The following is a 21,067-nucleotide window of genomic DNA, read 5'->3' on the forward strand; positions in this document are numbered from 1 at the left end:
CTTTTTTTTTTCTTTTGCATCTGGAAGAGAACGGTGCCCGTTGGCTTGCTTCTCAGAGCGGGCGTCAGATGGCACACGGTGATGTAGAGCACAGCCGTTAGTGCTGCACACTTGGAAACTAGGCAACCCTTTCTCTCCCCAGCCTCTTCCTCTCCACAGTTCATACGTTGTTGGTGACTCTATATACTGCCAGTTTGTGTTAAGACAAACAAACCTGATTTAAAAACTAATGACTTGTGTGCTTGGTTATAAGATCCACATTAATTTGCAGTGAGAGATACAACTAGACACCAGACATTTTTCAGATATGACTTCCTGACAGTTAGTAAGTCTCCTGGGAGGCCATCTAATTGTGAGGTAGGTTATTGGTGTGAATAGATGCAAAGGAAAGGTGTTTAAGTATTAATCATTTTCTTTAAGGCATGGTAGCTTCCTAAATTGTTTTTCTTGGGATATTTCTCTTTTAAAATATCCTGTTAAATATATTGTTCTGCCATGGCTGTACTCACTAGAATAAAAACAAAATATGGTGCTGTGAAAAGACCATGGGCTTTGTTGTCAAACAGACCCAGGTCCAAATTATTCCAACTCTACTACTTACTGTGTGTAAACTTGAACATATGACTATACCTCTCTGAGCTTCAGTTTGCTCACCTTCTTGCTGAGAGTATATATTTAAAGGCATTTATATAGAACTTACCACCGTATCTCAGTATCTGCTACTTTGAGAAGTCATGAAAAATTCTTTTCTTTTTGAGAAATCATGAAAAATTCTTAGTGCTTACCATCCATCCATCCATCCATCCATCCATCCATCCATCCATCCATCCATTTATCCATCCATTCTTTCACTAAATGCCTTTTAAACATTTTTTACGTGCCAGCCATTGTTTCTGTTGGTATAGCTACAAACAAGAGCAAGATGTGAGCTTTGACCATAGGATGTAGTCTCACTGTCTAAGCTGGAGACATGCATGTATTTAAAGGTACGCACCAGGCACAAAGACGATATAAAGGTGATGTTCACTTCTCTCTGGCTGAGTGTGAAGTGTCAGGAAAGCATTAGACAAGGACAAGATTCATAAGGCAGACCTTGAAGAATGAGTGAGATTCCAGCTAAATGAGGTGGGGAGTATGAAGGATGGCGATGAGGGCAAGTTTGAGCATTTCAGAAAGTAGAGAGTGTGCAAAAGCCAAGACACGGAGAAGAATATGGTACCTTTTGAGAATTACAAATCGTTCTGTGTTTAAAAGCATAGGTCCCGATGGGTATGGGAGGGTAGGAATGGCAAGAAGGATGAGTCAGAACCTGTCAGAGGCCTTAGGAGACATGAAGAGGCATAATCCTTTTGTGCTGTGAGCACTTGTGAGCTATGGAAACTTTGTGAGCAGATGCATACAGATCGCTATCCTACTGATAGAAAACTACTACCATAGAAGTGTTTATTAGATATGCATAATTAGTTTTTATTTCTCTTGAGGATATTTGGAAACATGCCTACTGTGAGAAACAGTCAAATAATCAACTCATGTGTAGTCACACGTAGGCTCCTCCTTGACATTTTTTTTCGGGGAAGTGATGGTGGCAGTGGAGAGCTACATTGTTCTGTGCTCTTGTTTCACTGTTCAATCTTGTTAAAAGAGAATGTGTGCTGTTTATATTTACTTTTATCCTCCATACCTTCTTTTTTGTTTCAAAAATTCCTTTTCTTTGAACTTTTTAACGTTTATTTATTTATTTATTTATTTTTAATGTTTATTTATTTTTGAGACGGAGAGAGACAGAGCATGAACAGGGGAGGGGCAGAGAGAGAGGGAGACACAGAATCCGAAACAGGCTCCAGGCTCCGAGCTGCCAGCACAGAGCCCGACGCGGGGCTCAAACTCACAGACCGTGAGATCATGACCTGAGCCGAAGTCGGATGCTTAACCGACCGAGCCACCCAGGCGCCCCAGACGTTTATTTATTTTTGAGAGACAGAGGTAGAGCACCAGCCGGGAGGGGCAGAGAGAGCAGGCTCCAGGCTCTGAGTTGTCAGCACAGAACCTGATGCAGGGCTTGAACTCCCAAACCACGAGATCATGACCTGAGCCAAAATTGGACATTTAACTGACTGAGTCACCCAGGCACCCCTCAAAAATCCCTTTTCGTTAGCAAAACATCTGAAGAACTGCTCTCTTTTAGGACCACAGGGAAAAGGGACTAAGTTTTTGTCCCCAGCCTCTGTGCAGAAGGATCACTAGAGGTGGTTTGGCTTTGGGTAAATATCAAGGTAACGGAATGATGTTGGGTACAAAGCATTCTGCTAATTCAGCCACAGAGCTATTGTGATTTGTGTGGAGACACCCAGTTTGGGGGGGTTCAAGAGCTAGGATCCCTGGATTACCTCAGAGCCTGGGCCTCTACTGCATCGCAGCTCAAAGCAGGATGTCCCAAGAGCATAAGAAGCATTGGAACAAGCCTGACAGGACGGGAAAATGCCCAAGAGAGGAATGCCAGAAATGTAGACGTAGGCATAAACTTCTTGGTTTATGGAATTAGTTCCCAACCATGCAGGTAAGAGTTCAAAGCAAGATTGGTAGTGAAATAGTGCCTTAGACACAGAAACTATGTGCGAGCCCAATAAGTTAAGTGTGGGGGGTGAAAGGGAGTGGCAGTTTGGAGGCTATGTGGGTGCAGCCTCACCTCTGGCCCTCTGGATATGGGCCCTATTGGCAGTAAGGTATGATTCCAAACTTTGTGATGCTAGTTTCCTTCCTCTGTCATGTGAGATATAAACTGGACCAAAGGACAAACTATGATGTGTGAGTCTCAGCAGAAATTATGCCTGGGGATTGTTGTTTTTCTACTAGTAAGAAAACTGGGGGAAAAAAAAGGACAGAAGTGTGTGTGTTAAAGGGAATGGTTTTAAAGTTCCATGCTTTCGTGTGTGTTTAAGAATGGCTCTTAGCATAGGGCGCCTGGGTGGCTCAGTCAGTTGAGCATCCGACTTCAGCTCAGGTTATGATCTTGCAAGTTACATATAAGTTTGAGCTCCGGGTTGGGCTTTGCGCCGGCAGTGTGGAGCCTGCTTTGGATTATCTATCTCCCTCTCATTCTGCCTCTCTCTCTCTCTCTCTCTCAAAAATAAATAATCAGAAAAGAATGACTGTTAGCCCTTGGCAGTGTGAAATACATTTCTTTCATCTTTGAACATTGAAAGACTTCTATAATCTTTTTATTTATTTATTTTTTCATCTTACTATATTTGTATTCCAACCATGTGACTTGTTTTTTTATGTTAAATATAATTTATTGTCAGATTGGTTTCCATACAACACCCAGTGCTCGTCCCAACAGGTGCCCTCCTCAATGCCCATCACCCACTTTCCCCTCACCCCCACACCCCATCAACCCTCAGTTTGTTCTCAGGAGGCAAACCATAAGAAATTCTGTAATCTTTTTAAAGTGCAGTTCCATTGAGGGACAAAGAATTTTTCAGAATTAGTACTACAAATCATGGGATGGGAGAGGAGGTGGGGGTGGTGAGTGGGCTATGTGTATGTGGGGAGAGAGAGAGAGAGACAGAGAGAGGAAGGGAGAAGAAGAGAGAATATGAAGTCCTTATAAGGTAGAGTGTTGAATGCTACATACTGTTGACTGTGGGCCCCAGAATGTGTATGGTGAAATTTATTGGAACAAAATTTACATATTTATGAAAATGGTGCAGTTTAGAAAAAAAATAGCTTGTTATGCTAGTGTCCTTTTTCTTTGTTGATGTTCCAAGGTTATACAAGCCCTGAATCTTTCCACATTTCCAGCTCTTATCTAAGAGTGTGTACCACCTGGGTTGGGAGGAGGAAGATGAATGAAATTGGGGAAGTAAACGGTGGGAAGTATCCTGAAAGAAATCAGCTAGATATGTTCAAGTCAGCAGGTTCCAAGAAAATTATGTAGTAATTTGAGAATTGTGTAAGGAAAGTTCTAACACATACTTTCTCTCATGTTTTTTTTCCCTCTTCTGCATGAACTTATAGTGATTACATCACTTCCCTTCCTCACCTCTTCCTCTTCTCCAACTTGTTGCTGTAGAGGCTACGTGAGTTCATTGTCCCTGGAAATGGAGCAGACAGAAGAGAAAGCAGTGACTGTGTGGTGAGCTTAAAGATATATCTATTCTCTGGGAAGTGGGAGGATGGGGAGTGGGGAAGGACAGAAGATATATATATTAGCTATCTATTGTTTCATTATAAGTATGCCAAAATTTAGCAGTTGAAAACAAACATAATCTCACATAATCTCTGAGAGTCAGGACGGCAAGAATGGCTTAGCCGGGTGGTGCTTGCTCAGGTTCTCCTTTGGAGTTGCAGTCAAGGTGTCTCCTAAGGCTGCAGGCCTTTGAAGGCTCAGCTGGGACTGAGGTCTTCAATTTTAAATGGCTTCCTTATATGGCTATTGGCTGGAGGTCTCAGTTCCTCACCCCGTGGCTTCTCCAAGAGCAAATGACCCATGAGCAAAAGACTGACAGAAGCTGTAGCGTTTATTATGACCTAGTCTTGGAAGTGATGTACCATCACTTCCATAGTATTCTGTACATTAGAAACAAGTCACTAAGTCCAGCCCACACTCAAAATGAGGGGAATTAAGCTTTGCTTCATGAAAGGATACCAGAGAATTTATGGACATGTTTTAAAACTACCATAATATGTATATGCCAACTTTACAAGGTGTAGATTTGAGACTAGAACAAAGTTATGGATAATGTCTCATTTTGTAAACAGCAGCCTCATCTGTAATAAAAGCCCAGAGTTTATGGATCATCACAGCCAAAGAGGAAAAGGGTTTGCTGGAAAAAACTTGTAAAGGATGTTATTTCACTTGTCTATTTATCCTAGGCCCCGGGGTAATGGTTACAAATTATACGTCTTACATGATTCAGGAACCTCTGCTAAATAACAACTGAACAAAAGGGCTTTACCAATTTGCTCCTGCTGCAAACATGAGTGCCTGCTTCTCCAAACCCTTGGCAATACAGTAGATTATCCTTCTTTGATATTTGCCAATTTGGTAGGTAGAAAACGGTCTGCAGTTGCGCTTTTAATTTCTATTTTTCTCTCTCTCTTTCTCTCTCTTTTTTTGAGAGGGCATGGGGAGGGGATGAGGGAGATGGAGAGAGAGAATCTTAAGCAGGCTCCACACCTAGCATAGAGCCCCACACAGGGCTCAATTCAGAGCTCACAGCTGTGAGATTATGACCTGGGCTGAAATCAAGAGTCAGATGTTTAACTAACTGAGCCACCCAGGCGCCCCTCTATTTCTCTTGTTGTGAGTGAGAGTAAGCTGTTTTTATATGCTTTAAACCATCTGCATTTACTTTACTGTCAACTATTTGTTCTTAATTTTTGCCTACTTTTATATGGGACTTGTCTTTTTGTTTTTTCCTTACTAATGAATGGAAGTTCTTTACAGATTAAAGAAATTAACTCTTCTCTGCAATGTGAGTGGTGGAAGTATATTCTTAGTGTGTCATTTATCTTTTTTTTTATTGTTTCTCATTCTCTTTTTTGTCATGTAGTGATTTAAAAAATAAATCTGTTTTATGGTCACATTCATCATGCATCAATTTTTTCTCTTAAAGCTTCTGGGTTTGTGTCATTCTTAGCCTTCCCATTCTATGGTTATTAAGAATGTCCTATGGTTTTTCCTTTAGTACTATTATGGTTTGTTTGTTTGTTTGTTTTGCATTTTAACTTTGATTAAACTGGTTCTTTTAATGCTTCACAATATTAAACTATAAATACTTCAGTATTAAAGTATTAGTGAATCATTAAGTTTATGTCCATTTTTTTTCTTCTCCAGATATTTCTGTTTTATTCTCAGTTTTCTCATTTGTGAAATAGGGATAATAATTACTATTGAGTACCATCCATGGCCTTTGGCGGGAAAAGACCATTTTCCAAACTGAAAGCTAAACCAGAATTTTCTTCCTCATTACTTAAAGCCTTTACTCCATGATTATGTTCTCTGCCCCAATGGGACAATCAAGATTAACATGGATTGCAAAATAGCTTGCTTTAATAACAAAGGTCAAAATTCAAATTAACCATTTCATGTCTGCTTACATGGGGGCCCCTGCTTTCACCTATAATGTTTAATTACATTACTTTCAGCAATATACATCCACAGCTATCACTGTTGAAGTAATTTTGGCTACTTATGAATCAGGATTGCAAAATGCCTCATATTATTAATGTTACAGACAAAAAGTTTTGAATTGGTTATTTGTAAATCAAAAAGATAATTCCACTGAAATAATATTTTAAATATTGGTTAGGTTCTTGTGCCTTATCCCAAATTCCAGAGTTATGTATTATATGATGAGGGATGAGGGAAAATGTACTATGTCATCTACACACAACAGTATTTTGTAATACTGTCTCTCTGGAAACGTACATCTGAAGGCCACTTCAGGAAGCTCAAAATAACATCTTCCCCAGTCCTAGCAGCTGAAAGTGAGGCTCCTTGTTGGAGGCAAGAGCCATTGGCAAGTGGTTGTAGGCTCCAGAAAAGACATCCTGGTCAAGGGAATACGTCTTTATATTTATATTAGGGAAATCAATTCCCTAATATTTGGCAGTCATCCTGAATGGGAAGCACAGAGAAATTATGTGTTCAGTGTTGAATTTCAGAGGTGTACCATTTTTTTTTTCTCAGCACATGGCCATAAGGAGCTTTCTTGAGTACAGCGTGAGAGTCTAGGATCTGGAACTGAGTCACATAAGGCATGGAGATAGAGGGGATGTAGGGGAAGGTGGACCTAGCTTTGGAATATGAGAAACTGTAGAACTTACTCGGTAGAATGTAGTATCTTAAAGGGTATAGAGAATATAATACCTATTCAGAGTGAACTATGATGTGACAGGGCCATCTTTCTAAGAATTTGAATTGTGCACAAAGAGGGCTAAGAAATTTACAAAAGCAAGCTTTAGCTGTAGTCAAGTTTGTAAGCATGAAACAGGGTTTCAGCCACCAAGGTGTTTCAAGAGAAGGAAGGTACTGGGGACATAAGGTGAAAGGTAGATCTTGAACCCCACGCTGATGGTTTGGATGTGATTAATCCCCAATGTCTAACATTGGGGCCTATCTTGGGAAGTGGGGCAAAGCAAGGTAGCACAATGAATGAGGTAGTTCTGACTGTGGAGCAAGGAGGGAACAGAGGCCGGAGGGAAAAAAAGGACAGTTTCCCAACACTGAGAAAGTAGCTGACTGTTATTGGTGGTGCTACACATACCACTATATTTTGTGCCTACGTAAAATACATATTTGTTCCAGGAGCATTTACTGGTTTTGCCCATTGGGAAAAAGGCATGTATGTATTATTTTTCTCAACGACATTTATGAATGTCATAAATGTAATGACAATCACAAAACGTTGGCTAATAGATTTGTAAATAGTATTTCCAGTATTTGTAAATAGTATTAGAAAATGAGCCAGTCAAAAAGAGTAAAGTTCACCTGTTGCAAATAGAAATTATGATCGTTTGAAATAAAAATAAAGTTATTCTTTGATACATTGTGCATGCTATCCATGTTCTCTGCATTTCTTTCCCTCTGTCTTCTGGCTGTTTTGCTGCTCATTAACACCTCCATTAGAAAATGCACAGAGCAGTGACGGAAATAAAAATGCAAATTGAACTGCAACCAAGAATTTTATATATATATATACTTTTTTTAAATGTCAACATAAGAATGATATAAATATCTCAATTGTAAAAATAAATTGTGACCCTGATTAGCATATGGTGCTTTGGATATACAAAAAGTGGTGAGGAATTAGAGTACTTTCTATACCGAAGAAGAAGTTCACAGAATGTTATCAGTAGAAAGGACCACATAGACAGATTGAATGAGCATCTATTCCTTCAGATGGGAATTACAGAAAAATTCATTTTTTATTACAAAAAATTTTTGATGTTTATTTTTGGGAGACAGAGACAGAGCATGAGTGGGGGAAGGGCAGAGAGAGAGGGAGACACAGAATCTGAAGTAGGCTCCAGGCTCTGAGCTGTCATGTCAGCACAGAGCCCGACTCACGGCTTGAACTCCCAAACCGCAGGATCATGACCTGAGCTGAAGTCGGACACTTAACTGACTGAACCACCTAGGCGCCCAAGAAAAATTCATTTTTAAAAAATGAATTGCAAAGTATACACCAACTCTTAAGACCTAACCACATTTCTGGAAGGAAACTGAAAATCTTGGCCTAAGCATGTAAAACTAGATCACTTGTTGGAGTTAAGGAATGCATGTGCAATGGAAATCCTTTTTTTTAAGAAAATTATTTTAACACATTTTCATCAAGGAAATTGGGGTGGCAGTATATGACACTAGTAGAAGAGTATACATCAAAATATTAATATTATATTATGTGTGTTATTTAGGCCGTTTTAATTTTGTGTATATATTATATCTTAAATTTTCTACAATGCATATGTATTAATTTTATAATCCAAAAGTAACTTTTAAAGAAAATTTTATGTTTCACTCCCACTTGTTCATCTGTCAATGGAGTTTGTTCTGTGAGTTTTGTTAGTCAAACCCATTTCACAGTAGGATGGAAATAGGGATCAAGACTAGGAATTTCCATCAGACAAATAATTTTAATGATCAGCACAAGGAGCTTAGCCCTAACAGGCTCATATACACATGCTGATTCGGTTTATCAGGTTGCTTCCAAATAGGAAGGATTTTTTAAATTTAAAGACTGAATGACTCAACTTGTAGGAATTCAGTGGCTCAAAATATTATATTTTCTAAGTGATGTTATAAGATAACTGGACACAATTAACTTGTGGCTGTATGAAAAACAATTATTTAATTATATATATATATAAATATTAATATATATTTTATATATATATAAAATATTAATGTGGTGAAATTGCCTATATTCAGTATTATATTAGAAATCTATACTAGCATATGTAATATGTATGTCGTATATCATACATATGTAAATATATCATATATATACATATACATATGTTAAGCAAAAGGCAATTGAGGATTACACTTGTTATTATCTATTAGTGAATTTCCCTTAGCTTCAAGGAAAGTACAGATTTAAAAAAAATTTAGTGGCATCTGGTGAAAACAAAGTCATTAGAAAAATTTCACAAATCCTTTTAGGAGGATAAATAATACATTTTTGTTTATATTTTTATGGTACAAACCTCAAGAAGTGCCTGAGTTATCTGCCTAAACATGGAACTTATTTCAAGATGTGCTGAGTGACTCAAGAACACAATTTCTGGTTTTCAAGATTGATTATCTGAAATCAGTCTTAAATTTCTGGCTCCACTGCCAAATTTAGACAAACTTGGAAAACCCTCTCCGTGTCAAAATGCTCACTTGCTCACGAATCTTTGAAACTTTATGCTGAGATTCACCATGAGTAATGCAAAATCAAAATCAGAATTAAATGTATCCTGAGTATGCCCCATAATTTGCCGACACAGTCTAATCTGTTAAATATAAAATTTTCATTGAAATGTATAAAAGTGGTCAGTGACGAACATTAAAGCCATAGTTGTAGACTAGATAAATTAATTAGTTTATAATACTGCTGATAATATATCTGTGTTACTTCTATTTAGGTTATATTCCACTATGTTTATCAGTAAAAATCCATTAAGTATCATGTACCTCCTGATTTCTGAAAATTGAAGTTTATGGAACTGAAGTGCTTTTTTCAAAATAAAGAATGGTGGGCTAGAACTCAGATATACAAAATCATGTGTAATCAGTGGCCATTCTCCCTGCCATTAAAGAACTGGAAGGGTCTTTGAAGGAGACTGATAGGAACTACAAGTCTTGGCATATATAATCATGAGATGGAAAGATTAAGAGATTTCCAAAAATAACTTCTACTTTATAAAAGATTGATTACCAAAAGGTTAGAAGATAAAATTAATTAAGTCTGTGTGCCATCTTTACAACTTATTAATTATTGCTACTAGTTATTTAATTTCTGCCTTCTGTTTTTCATTTTTAGAATGGAGATAATTATTGGGCTGCCTGGGTGGCTCAGCCAGTTTAGTATCTGACTCTTCATCTCAGCTCAGATCTTGACCTCAGGGTCGTGAATTCAAGCTCTGCATTGGGCTCCACACTGGGCATGGAGCCTACCTATAAATGAATGAATGAATGAATGAATGAATAAATAGGGGCGCCTGGGTGTCTCAGTTGGTTAAGCATCCGACTTCAGCTCAGGTCATGATCTCACAGTTAGTGGGTTTGAGCCCTGTGTCAGACTCTGTGCTGACAGCTCGGAGCCTGGTGCCTGCTTTGGATTCTGTGTCTCCCTCTCTCTCTGCCTCTTGCCCACTTATGCTCTGTCTCTCTCCATCTCTCAAAAATGAATAAATGTTAAAAAAAATTAAAAATAAAAATAAATAAATAAATGATTAAATTAATAAAATGGAGATAGTTATTGTGTCTCTTACAGGGTTGTAGTGATGACTAAATGACTCAGTAATATGAAAGGCTTAGGACAGTGCGTGGTGCATAGTAAGTGTTCAATAAATGTTAGATATTATTGCCACTATATGCCAAATACTCTTGTGCTCTTAACATACATGTTTTTATTTAATCCTTACAATATCACTGGAGGATAAGTATTACTAGTATTTCCATATGGCAGTTGAGAGGTTTGGTAAGAGGTATATTTGCATAGCTAATAAAATTAAGAGTCAAGTTTCAAACCCAGGTCTGTGTAATTCTGGAATAGAAACTGGCAAATTAAGAATGTTTTTACACTTTTAGTTGTTAAAAAAAGTGGGACAGAGACTTTATGTGACCTTCAAAGGCCTAGTATTTGCATCTGGATCTTTATGCATGTTTGCTGACTGGTACTTTAGAGCCATTTTTCTTTCTATAGTATCAGCCTAGCCTGCCTTCTGAAAACTGGATGCCTATTCCAACTGCTAGAGTCATTCACCTTTCCATTTACTCAACAGATATGTATGAGGCATCTGTATAGGTGCCTGGTTTAGAAAAATAAATGAGAAACAGACATTGTATTAAGAAACTTACAGTTGGGGCGCCTGGGTGGCGCAGTCGGTTAAGCGTCCGACTTCAGCCAGGTCACGATCTCGCGGTCCGTGAGTTCGAGCCCCGCGTCAGGTTCTGGGCTGATGGCTCGGAGCCTGGAGCCTGTTTCCGATTCTGTGTCTCCCTCTCTCTCTGCCCCTCCCTCGTTCATGCTCTGTCTCTCTCTGTCCCAAAAATAAATAAAAAACGTTGAAAAAAAAATTAAAAAAAAAAAAAGAAACTTAAAGTCCTTTAGGGAAATCAGAGGGAACATTGATAATTATGGGACATTGTAGCAGGTGTTCTAGTCCAATATCAGAGGGTTCTATGAAAGCACATAGAAAGGACCACTTATATAGAATTCAGGGGTCATATATGCCTCCTGGAAGAACTAATAGTTGAGATAAGTCCTCAAATTTTCGTTTAAGAGTGGGTGTACTGTATTCTAGATAAATGGAGCAGCAAATAAGTATGAAGGCCCCGAGACAAAAAAAAGAAGTGTGAGAATTTGAGGAGCTACAACTGTGGTTGAAGTTTACAGCATGAGGGGAGAGAATAGAGGGGGCATATGGCAAGAGATAAGGCTAAATGGGAAGGCAGGGTTTGAAGCACAAATGTCTTCCATATCATACTAAAGTGTTTGGCATTTATCCAAGATTCTGAACATTGTCAGGCTATGGGACTGTTGAAAACTTTAAGCAGGTAGATATTTCAATTTTCATTTTAGAATGATCCTTCTAGAAGCAGCATAGGAGATGTATCTCAGGGCATCAAGAGTGAAGGTGGGGATTCCAGCCATGGAGTTAAAGAGACTCAATTTACCCTCTTACCTTAATAAATTATAAAACTGAACAAAACATATAAAAGTAACTTTTTTCATACATTGGATAATAGGAAGCAAAAGACTATGAATCCTGTGGGAAGGGAAATAAATAAGGTGAGTTCTGTAATTGCACAGGATTTCTTCCTGGAAGCACATTCCATGCTACAGAACAGAGACGGAGATTCCAAGAAAAGAACAGCTGTTACATAATTGAGGAGATAGATCTGGATGTGCAGGAAGTCTGAGATGTTTTTAAATGGTGATGCAAGGTTATGCAAAGTAGGGAGATACACAGAAAAAAAGTGCCAGAGATACGCAAAGGAAGACCTGGGAGTCTTTGAAAAATATTAACACATGCATGAATGAGGTGAAATTTTACAAGGGTGAGCAAAGAAAAACTAGGAGGTTGTGAATGTAACAGGCTTCCATAAGTGGCACAAGCCTGAGAATCATGAACATTATCACCAGATAAAATGGAGAGCTCTCATTGATCACTTGGGGAATGCCACTCCAGAAAGTGCTATACTTTACTAGTAGGTTACATTGTTCCGGAAGTAAATGCTCCTCTAGACCTGCCGAAACAAAACTTAAAACAAGCCTCAAAATGATCTAACTAAAATATATATTAGGAAAGAAAAAATTATTGACAATAAATTATCTAGGTTTATTGGACCTAAGTTTATTGGAGTCTTTACTATAAGAAGCTAGGAAAGGAAGAGAAATTAGACCTTAAGTAAGTACAAAGAAAATAATTTAAAAAGTAAGGGTAGAAATAAAAAAATACAAAGCAAGCACTGAGGAAATTTATGAAATCCTAAACCGGGTCTTTGACATCAATAAAATCTATAAATACCTAGCTAACTTGATAAAGGAAAGAGGGAAGACACAAATTACCAATGACAGGAAGAAAGAGGAGACATCACTACAGATCTTACAGAGTTTAACTGAACAGTAAGGTAATATTATTGAAACATTTATGACAGAAAAGTTAGATTGTTGTGAAAAACATCCTGTGGTGGCAGAGGCCATCTGACAAATGCCAGCATAACAACAACAAAAATAAATAATTTATTAAGTAATTTTATGTGTCAGTCCCTGGCTTGGCAAGATAGAAACAAATGAGGACCAATCAAACGAGAAAAACAGACCGTTTATTCAGAGCTTGCTACACCAAGGGAATCAGCCACTGTGAATTACATTTTGGCACAGACTCAATGATAGGCAGAAGAGTGGGAAAATCATTATAAGTGAAAAAAAGGTATGTTTCACATATGTCCTAATTGGAAGCCGGTGGGATAGGGAAGCTTTAGCCTGCTACCTAGAAACAGAACATCCTATGTGATTGAATAGGGGTACAAATTTGGCTTTCTCTGGTTGGTCCTAAGTTAGAAGTAGTGACAAAAATTAAGGAACTGTCAGTTATTGATCAAGTCCTGGCCATTTTGGGCTGATTGTTATAGAAATAATAGTTTAACTTTTTTGGATTATTGCTAGAGATAGCCATTTGACTACCTACAAGCCTGACTATAACAGGTTCACTTTCTGGACTATTTATTGTAGATAAAGGGGTTGGTTTTCTACCCAGGTTATGGGTCAGAGTTCTATTTTTTTATATGGTCTAGCCATCATCTGCATATTCAGTCCTTCAGTAATAAATCATATAGTGATACACCCTTTAATCTGGCAGTATAATAAAAAGAGTAATTCAGTCCTTACTGGGAGCATCTGAAAAGGCCTTATAGTGGAGGCAATATTTGAGATGAATCTTGATGTCTAAGCAAAAGGAGGATGAAAGGAAATTGCTACCCTAGATTACAACATTTTTAAAGAAATAAGCAGATAAGGGTGTGATGTATTCAGGAATCAGTGACCCTTTAAAGAAGCTTGAACATAGGTGGCAGGGGGGTGGGGTGGGGAACAGAACATGAGCTAAGAAAGAAAGGTTGGAACCAAAGTGTAATGGACTTTGAATAATAATAAGACATAATATTATGGACTTCAGGGGAGAGATGACTGCTTTTATGCCAATAGTTATAATATTGCATTTTAGTTTTAGGAAGATAATTCTTATGACAGTGGAAAATATGCACGGAGTGTATCAGGAAACTGGAAGCTTGCATGCAAGCTAGGATGATATTTTATAAATCAAAAGAAGTGGCCGTGAAGGGCTTGATCTGGGCTGGATCAGTGGGCATATAACAGAGATAGAGATGATCAGTGCAGCATCTTGGACACAAAGTGAGTACTCCATAAATACAGTATGTTTTTGAGTGAATAAATGGAATATCTAGGAAGTGGAATAGATTGGGCTTGGTGACTTTTTGGATGTTATATCCTAAGAATAGGAAAGATTTAAGAACTATTGAAGTTTTTAAGTTCAATACTAATTGCACAGCAATGCTGTGGGCCAAAGTATGAAAAATAAGGAGGGTGATACTTTATGAATGAAAATGCCAAGTTCAACTTTGGGCATGCGTTGAGGCTTATAAACTTTGAAAGTCTTTGGCAATGTGGTATGGAGGCAGGAGTTTGGGGGGTCACTGGTAGCACATGAAGGAGTTGGAATCGTATGAAAGGGTATGATTGGTCAGAAACACCTTTGAAAACTAGGGAAGAGGATCCAATTCTTGAGTAAATACACTGATTTTTAAACAGTAGATAGAAGAGGAAGTGTCAGTATTTGCCAACTAAAAACTGTCTCTGTGATCCTTCTTTGGAATTTCCTTTTTCTATTGCTTTGTGCTGTTCCTCTTTTTGGAAGTAAGATGATGAACAGAGCACTTTGAAGAAAACTGTAGAAATCAGGTTGTGTGGAATGTACAGAATTCTGAGGGTCTGACATTGAAGCATGGACTTCCAATGGGTGAATGGCTCTGTGGTATGAGGTGACCCGAGTTGGAAACCAAGCTCACTTAATTTATGTGACCTTGACCATGTTACTTCTTTGAGCCACATAGTAAGGTTAATTATAGCCCCCTTAAAGAGTTTTATTATGATTAAATGAGATAATTCTATATAATATATGTATGGTACCTGGTGATATCTAGCACATAACTTGAACTCAATAAAAGGTGCTATTATTATGAAAAGAGCTAGAAGACTAATACTAGAGAAAAGCTGTGAATATAGTTTGTATTTTGCCACATACCAAATTGTTTATATTGCAAAGATAATTGTGGGGACCTAATTTTTTTCTCTTAGCCCTCCTCTCTTAAGAAAGAAATACTTTGCTTCAATAAAATCAGTTATGCTCTTTCTAAAAAAGGATTTCTTAAAACTTCCTAAATAACATTTTATTATTTCTTTAGTTCAACATATATACTTACCTTTATTCAAAATTACTCTCAGGATTATCTCTTACTACGGCACTTCTAACTAACAAAGATTTATTGGGTATCTGACACAGCACATGTCAGGTGCTGTGCTGAACATCAGAATACAAAATACAAAGATGAATAAGGTTGCTTCTCTTGAGAAATTCATTCATTCAATAAAATATTTATTTATCACCCACCAAAGGGCAGGTACTTATTTGGTGGTAAAAATGCAGCCGAGAATTAAAGCACATAGAGAATCTGAGCTTTGGCAGGCTACACTGAAGTGAAGGGAGAGACAAGAAAACAATAAACAGGTAAATAAAGAAGATAAATGTAGATGGCGCTTAATGAAGAAAAGAATAAAGAAATAATAGGGACAAAGTGACTGGAAGAGACAGCCTGTGTGGCAAAGTGGTCTCTTTGGGGCTGGGGTGTGGTGAGGTGGAGGAACATGACAATAGTCAAATAATTACTGAATTATGAAACCAACTATTGTGATAGTTGGGGACAAAGGAAATTATAGACATAACAACAAAAAAGGCCAGTATGGGGGGAAGCTCTAAATGCTTTAGAAATAAATTACTTTGGAATAAAATTTTAGTCACTTTAAGGGTTTTTATATGTTTGTGTCTCTCACTTTAACCTCATTCTTCAATTAGGGATAAAACTTAAGAGAGAAAAAAAAAAAATACCTTTCTTAGATTCTCCCAAATATTCATTCACTTTGGAATGACTTGACTGCAAGTTAAACTCAGGAATGTTGGATATAATTTTTGTTATAAGTAATATTTTTGTATCATTGAATCTCCAATCAAATAGATTTTCATTATGTATGTCTTTAAAGTCTAGGCTGCAAGTCTTTACTTTTCTTAATTATCTAACCAGCATGTAGAATCAAAGGTGGTATTTAAAGTCATAGGATTTTGGAACTGGAAAGGACCATTTTGTCTAAGTTGCTCTTCTTTTGTGGAATGGAAAGAAATAACAAAAAGCAAAATAACAGAAACTAAAGGGAAAAAAAAGGATAATCGGCAGAACAAGAGTAGAAGCCATGGTTTCATATCACTGAATCCAGTGAATATCTTTCTAATTTTCTTATCCATTTCATAAACAAGTGCTTCCTATGTGCCCCACACTATATTAGGCTCTGGATACCTATAGGAGTAACAAGCTCATTGCAGGAAATCATTCTCTCATCCCCAAGGATTTTGTAGATTGCCAAAAGATGTCTCAAGCAAATTATAAGTCATGACCTCTCAAAGAAAATAGGCATTATATAGAATATGTCAAACTGATACATGAGAACAAGTCCTTGAACATACTTATTCTTTATCCATATGCATTAAGATTTTGTAAACTACATTTTAATAGAGAAGGCTTTTGTATTATGGATTTTGAGTTTAAACCTAGACTCTGAGACTTATAATTTCTGACCTAGGAAAGTTGCTGAGCTTTAGTTTCTAGTGGCAAATTATGACAAAATCACCAGCCCAGTGCTAGGAACATAGATTAGACACTCAATGCACATTTACCTTTTATTTTGCTTTGTAAGTTTATACTTTCTTAAGAGAAGAAAATATGTTTGTAGAAAAGTGTTTGCAAGATGGAACCATAGGATCTGATCTATTATTTCATGCAGTGACCTTTATTGAATGAATGTAAGACTTAATCTGATGTTTAATTTTTTTGCAAATATTATTACTTAGTTATTTGGGTTAATATAGTGATAATTAACTTTCCATTATTGGAAACTGATTATATTTGATTGATTTGTCTGAATCTCTAAACTTCTTTTAACTTTTCTCTACCAAACACAGACCAATTTTACTTGTATTTCATCACTATTATGATTGTAAAGGCCAAGTAAAGGCAGAACAAAAATTATCTTCTTCATTTATTTCTTTCGTCTTTCATGCTTTTTCTTCTGGCCCTGAATATACTAAAAATAGGAACATTGAGTTAATAATCTATGAAACACTGGATAACTATTTGCAATAGAAAATCTGGTTTTTAATCTTAGCTCTTATCCTTACTAGCTAAATGATTTTAGACAGATAGCTGTATTGTTAGTCTTCAGTAGCCTTCTCTGTAACATGTGGGTATTAATGCCTACCATAGGACTGCTAGGAGAATTAAATGAAATAATATCTGTAAAGTATGATAACTGGCACATAGAAAGTATTTAATAACTGATAACTATTTTTTGTCTCATTAGATATTTATTTTCTAAACAAGATTGTTTGTTCTCCAAGAGCTAATTGCCGCCTTCTGTTGACATAGTTAAACTTAGATGAACATTTGAAATCCCATATATCATTTATCACCTAGGCATTGAGCATAATATAAATATTGTCCAGATTCTATATCTTAGAGTGTATCAATAAGAATACTCTTATCTGCTACAGATTTTTTTCTTTGTTTAAATGTTTATTTATTTATTTTTGAGACAGAGAGACAGAGACTGTGAGTGGGGGAGGGGAAGAGAGAGAGACAGACAGAATCCCAAGCCGGCTGTACACTGTCAGTGCATGGGGCTTGAACCCATGAGCCATGAGATCATAACCTGAGCCAAAACTAAGGGTCAGACGCTAAACTGATTGAGCCACCCAGGGCCCTCAGATTTCATATTTTTTTAAAAATTTTTTTCAACGTTTTTTATTTATTTTTGGGACAGAGAGAGACAGAGCATGAACGGGGGAGGGGCAGAGAGAGAGGGAGACACAGAATCGGAAACAGGCTCCAGGCTCCGAGCCATCAGCCCAGAGCCTGACGCGGGGCTCGAACTCACGGACCGCGAGATCGTGACCTGGCTGAGGTCGGACGCTTAACCGACTGCGCCACCCAGGCGCCCCCAGATTTCATATTTTTTAAATGCCATGTACCTTGTGTCTGTTGGTTTCTCCAAGGAACAATAAATTAATGAAATATGAACCTTGTCCTCAAAAGGCATGAAGACCATACTAATTATAATACACATGGAATGAATGATGCATACATCTCTTTTTCTTTCCCTATTTATCCTCCCTCAGCAACTCCTGAAACACTTCCACTTTGCCCTCTGAAATTCATGGCCACTCATAAAAAAGTATTTCCTCTAATGGAAACCTTTCTCTCATCTGACATGGCTTCCTCCACAGCCTTCTCAAGAACTAATCCTTTTCTCTCTATATCGATGACCCACTGATCCTAATGTTAAGGAAGATATCCACCTGACTCCTCATTGCTACACTATCCAATATGGTAGCCACTAGTCACATGTGGTCATTTAGATTTAAATTTATTAAAGTTAAATGATATTAAAAATTCAGTTCCTCAGTTCTACTAGCCATATTTAAGTGCTCAGTAGCCACTTGTGGCTAGTGGTAATGATATACCACAGATATAGGACATTTTCATCAATGCACAAAGCTGCATGGAAGCTCTATTCTAGTTTATTCTTTTAGCTTCCTCTTCCAAGTCCCTAGCTGTGAATGTTATCAGCCTGTGCCATGCACTGCTCAAACCTTGTGACAGTCATCTATTCTTTTTTCATGAGGTAGCCCCAGGCTCATTTTCATCATCTACCTGAATGATCCTTCCAAATGTTGGCATCTCAATTTCTTGATCTCTCCTCCTCCAAGGATCTTGCTCTTTGTTCTAACTTAGTACTTCTCCAAACAGATTTTTGACTTTATTCTCTTACTAAAATTTCTTTTGTCAAGGTCACTAATGAATACCATGTTGCTACATCTAATGATAGAGTCCCAGTTCTCATGTTACTTGACTTATCAGTGACATTTGCAAGGCTGATTACTTCCTGCTTTTAAAAACACTTTCTTTTACTTGGCTTCTCAGACACCACTTTCTTTCTTTCTTTCTTTCTTTCTTTCTTTCTTTCTTTCTTTCTTTCTTTCTTTCTTTCTTTCTTTCTTTCTTTCTTTCCTTTTTTTCTTTCTTTTTTTTTTGAATATGAAATTTATTGTCAAATTGCTTCCCATACAACACCCAGTGCTTATCCCAACAGGTGCCCTCCTCATTCCCCATCACCCACTTCCCCCTCCCTCCCACCCCTCCCCCATCAACCCTCAGTTTATTCTCAGTTTTTAAGAGTCAGACACCACTTTCTTTTGGATTTCTCGTACATCACTGGCTACTCCTACTTCATCTCCTGTGCTTGTTCCTTCTTATCTCTCTAACTTCTGAATGCTGTGATGTCCTAGTGCTCAGTCTTGATAGTGCTTCCTTTTTTGATCTACATTAGCCTTGGTAATTTCATCCAGCCTCCTGATTTGAAATGCTATCTATCTTCTCTCTGTCTCTGTCTTTGTCTCTCTCACTCTCTCTCTCTCATTTTCAGACCAAACCTTCTCTCAAGCTCCAGCTTTTCTATCCATCTACATACTTACCATCCCCACTTGGCATTTTAAAATTAATGCATTTCCAAACTTACTTCCTGATTTCTTTCATAAAATTTTATCCTGTTGCTATCTTCCCTATCGTACAAAATGCTGACTCCATTTTTTCAGGCACTTGGATCAAAAATTTTAGCCTTGACATCTCTCTTTTTTTAATCTTATTTAAGTTTACTTATTTTGAGAGAGAGACAGAGAGAGATGAGAAAGAGAATCCTAAGCAAGCTCTGCACCATCATCAGTATGGAGCCTGACGTGGGGCTTGAACTCATGAACCACAAGATCATGACCTGAGCTGAAACCAAGAATCAGATGCGTAACCAACTGAGCTAACCAGACACCCCTGATCTCTCTTTTTCTTATACTTGACATTTAGTCTATCAGCAAATATTTTTGGTCCCATTTTCAAAATACATTGGAATCTTTTTTTTTTTTTTTTACTACCTTTACTGTTTCCAGGTGGTTTAGCATCATCTCTTGCCCAGATGAAGTAGTAGCCACATAATCATTCTCCAGCTTCTATACTTACCCTCGAATTGTCTGTTCTGAAAAAAGCAGCCAGAGTTATGATAGTAAAATATAAGTCAAATCATGTGTGTCTTCTTTGCCCCAAATTCTCAACTGGTTTCCCATCTCACTCAGAGTGAATGTCAAAGTCTTTATAGTGGTGTAAAGTGATGGAGTCTGTCCCCTTAAACTCTTTGATTTTATCTCCTGTTATTCCCTGAGTGTCTGTACTTCAGCCACCCTGACCACTTGCTATTTCTCTAACATACCAGACAAGCTCTTATCTGATTTCTTTTGCATTTGCTGCTTCTTCTGCCTAAAATTGTTTTCTGTCAAATGTTAAGCTTGCCCCTTCTCCGTTTTCATTGCAGCTTTCCCAACCACCATATTTGACATTGCAAAGCTCTCTCCAACCTCCAGCACCCTCCAATTTCTTTCTCAACTTTATTTTTTCTACATATTTTACCCATTCTTTCTATCTATCTATCATCTATCTATCATCTATCATCTATATCTTCCCACTAAAAGAAAAATGATGTTTTTTTTTCTTTTTGCTTGTTTTATTTATTAAGTCCTTGACACATAATAGATGTTCCATGTAAATTTATGTGAATAATTAGTGGTGTTCTCTATATTAGTTGTATTTTTTAACTGAGATATTTTGTTTCTTTCTAAGCCTATTTTTTTTTAGTGTCCTTTTAATGTTTTTGTTTAAATTCCAGTATATTTAACATCCAATGTAATACTAGTTCTGGTGTAGAATTTAGTGATTCAACACTTCCATACAACCCCCAGTGCTCATCACAAGTGCACTGTTTAATCTCCATCACCTGTTTAACCCACCCCCCACCCACTCCCCCTCTGGTAACCATCAGTCTATTCTCTATAGTTAAGTATGACTATTTCTTTTTAAACTTATTTTAATTATTTAGATGATATAGATGTTAAAGTCCAGAAT

At 37.3% G+C, this 21,067-nt stretch overlaps 1 protein-coding gene across 1 annotated transcript in view; it reads left to right on the forward strand.

Annotated features, from left to right (window-relative positions):
* The window catches only part of PDE7B (phosphodiesterase 7B), a 584,524-nt gene that overhangs the window by 127,953 nt on the left and 435,504 nt on the right, over positions 1-21,067 (forward strand). Inside the window, exon 2 of the mRNA XM_058735376.1 lies at positions 4,018-4,135. The gene's annotated coding sequence lies outside the window, so the exon portion shown is untranslated. The remainder of the gene's footprint in view (positions 1-4,017; positions 4,136-21,067) is intronic.

Source organism: Neofelis nebulosa, chromosome 6, assembly GCF_028018385.1.
Source record: "Neofelis nebulosa isolate mNeoNeb1 chromosome 6, mNeoNeb1.pri, whole genome shotgun sequence".
NCBI classification, from domain to species: Eukaryota; Metazoa; Chordata; class Mammalia; order Carnivora; family Felidae; genus Neofelis; species Neofelis nebulosa.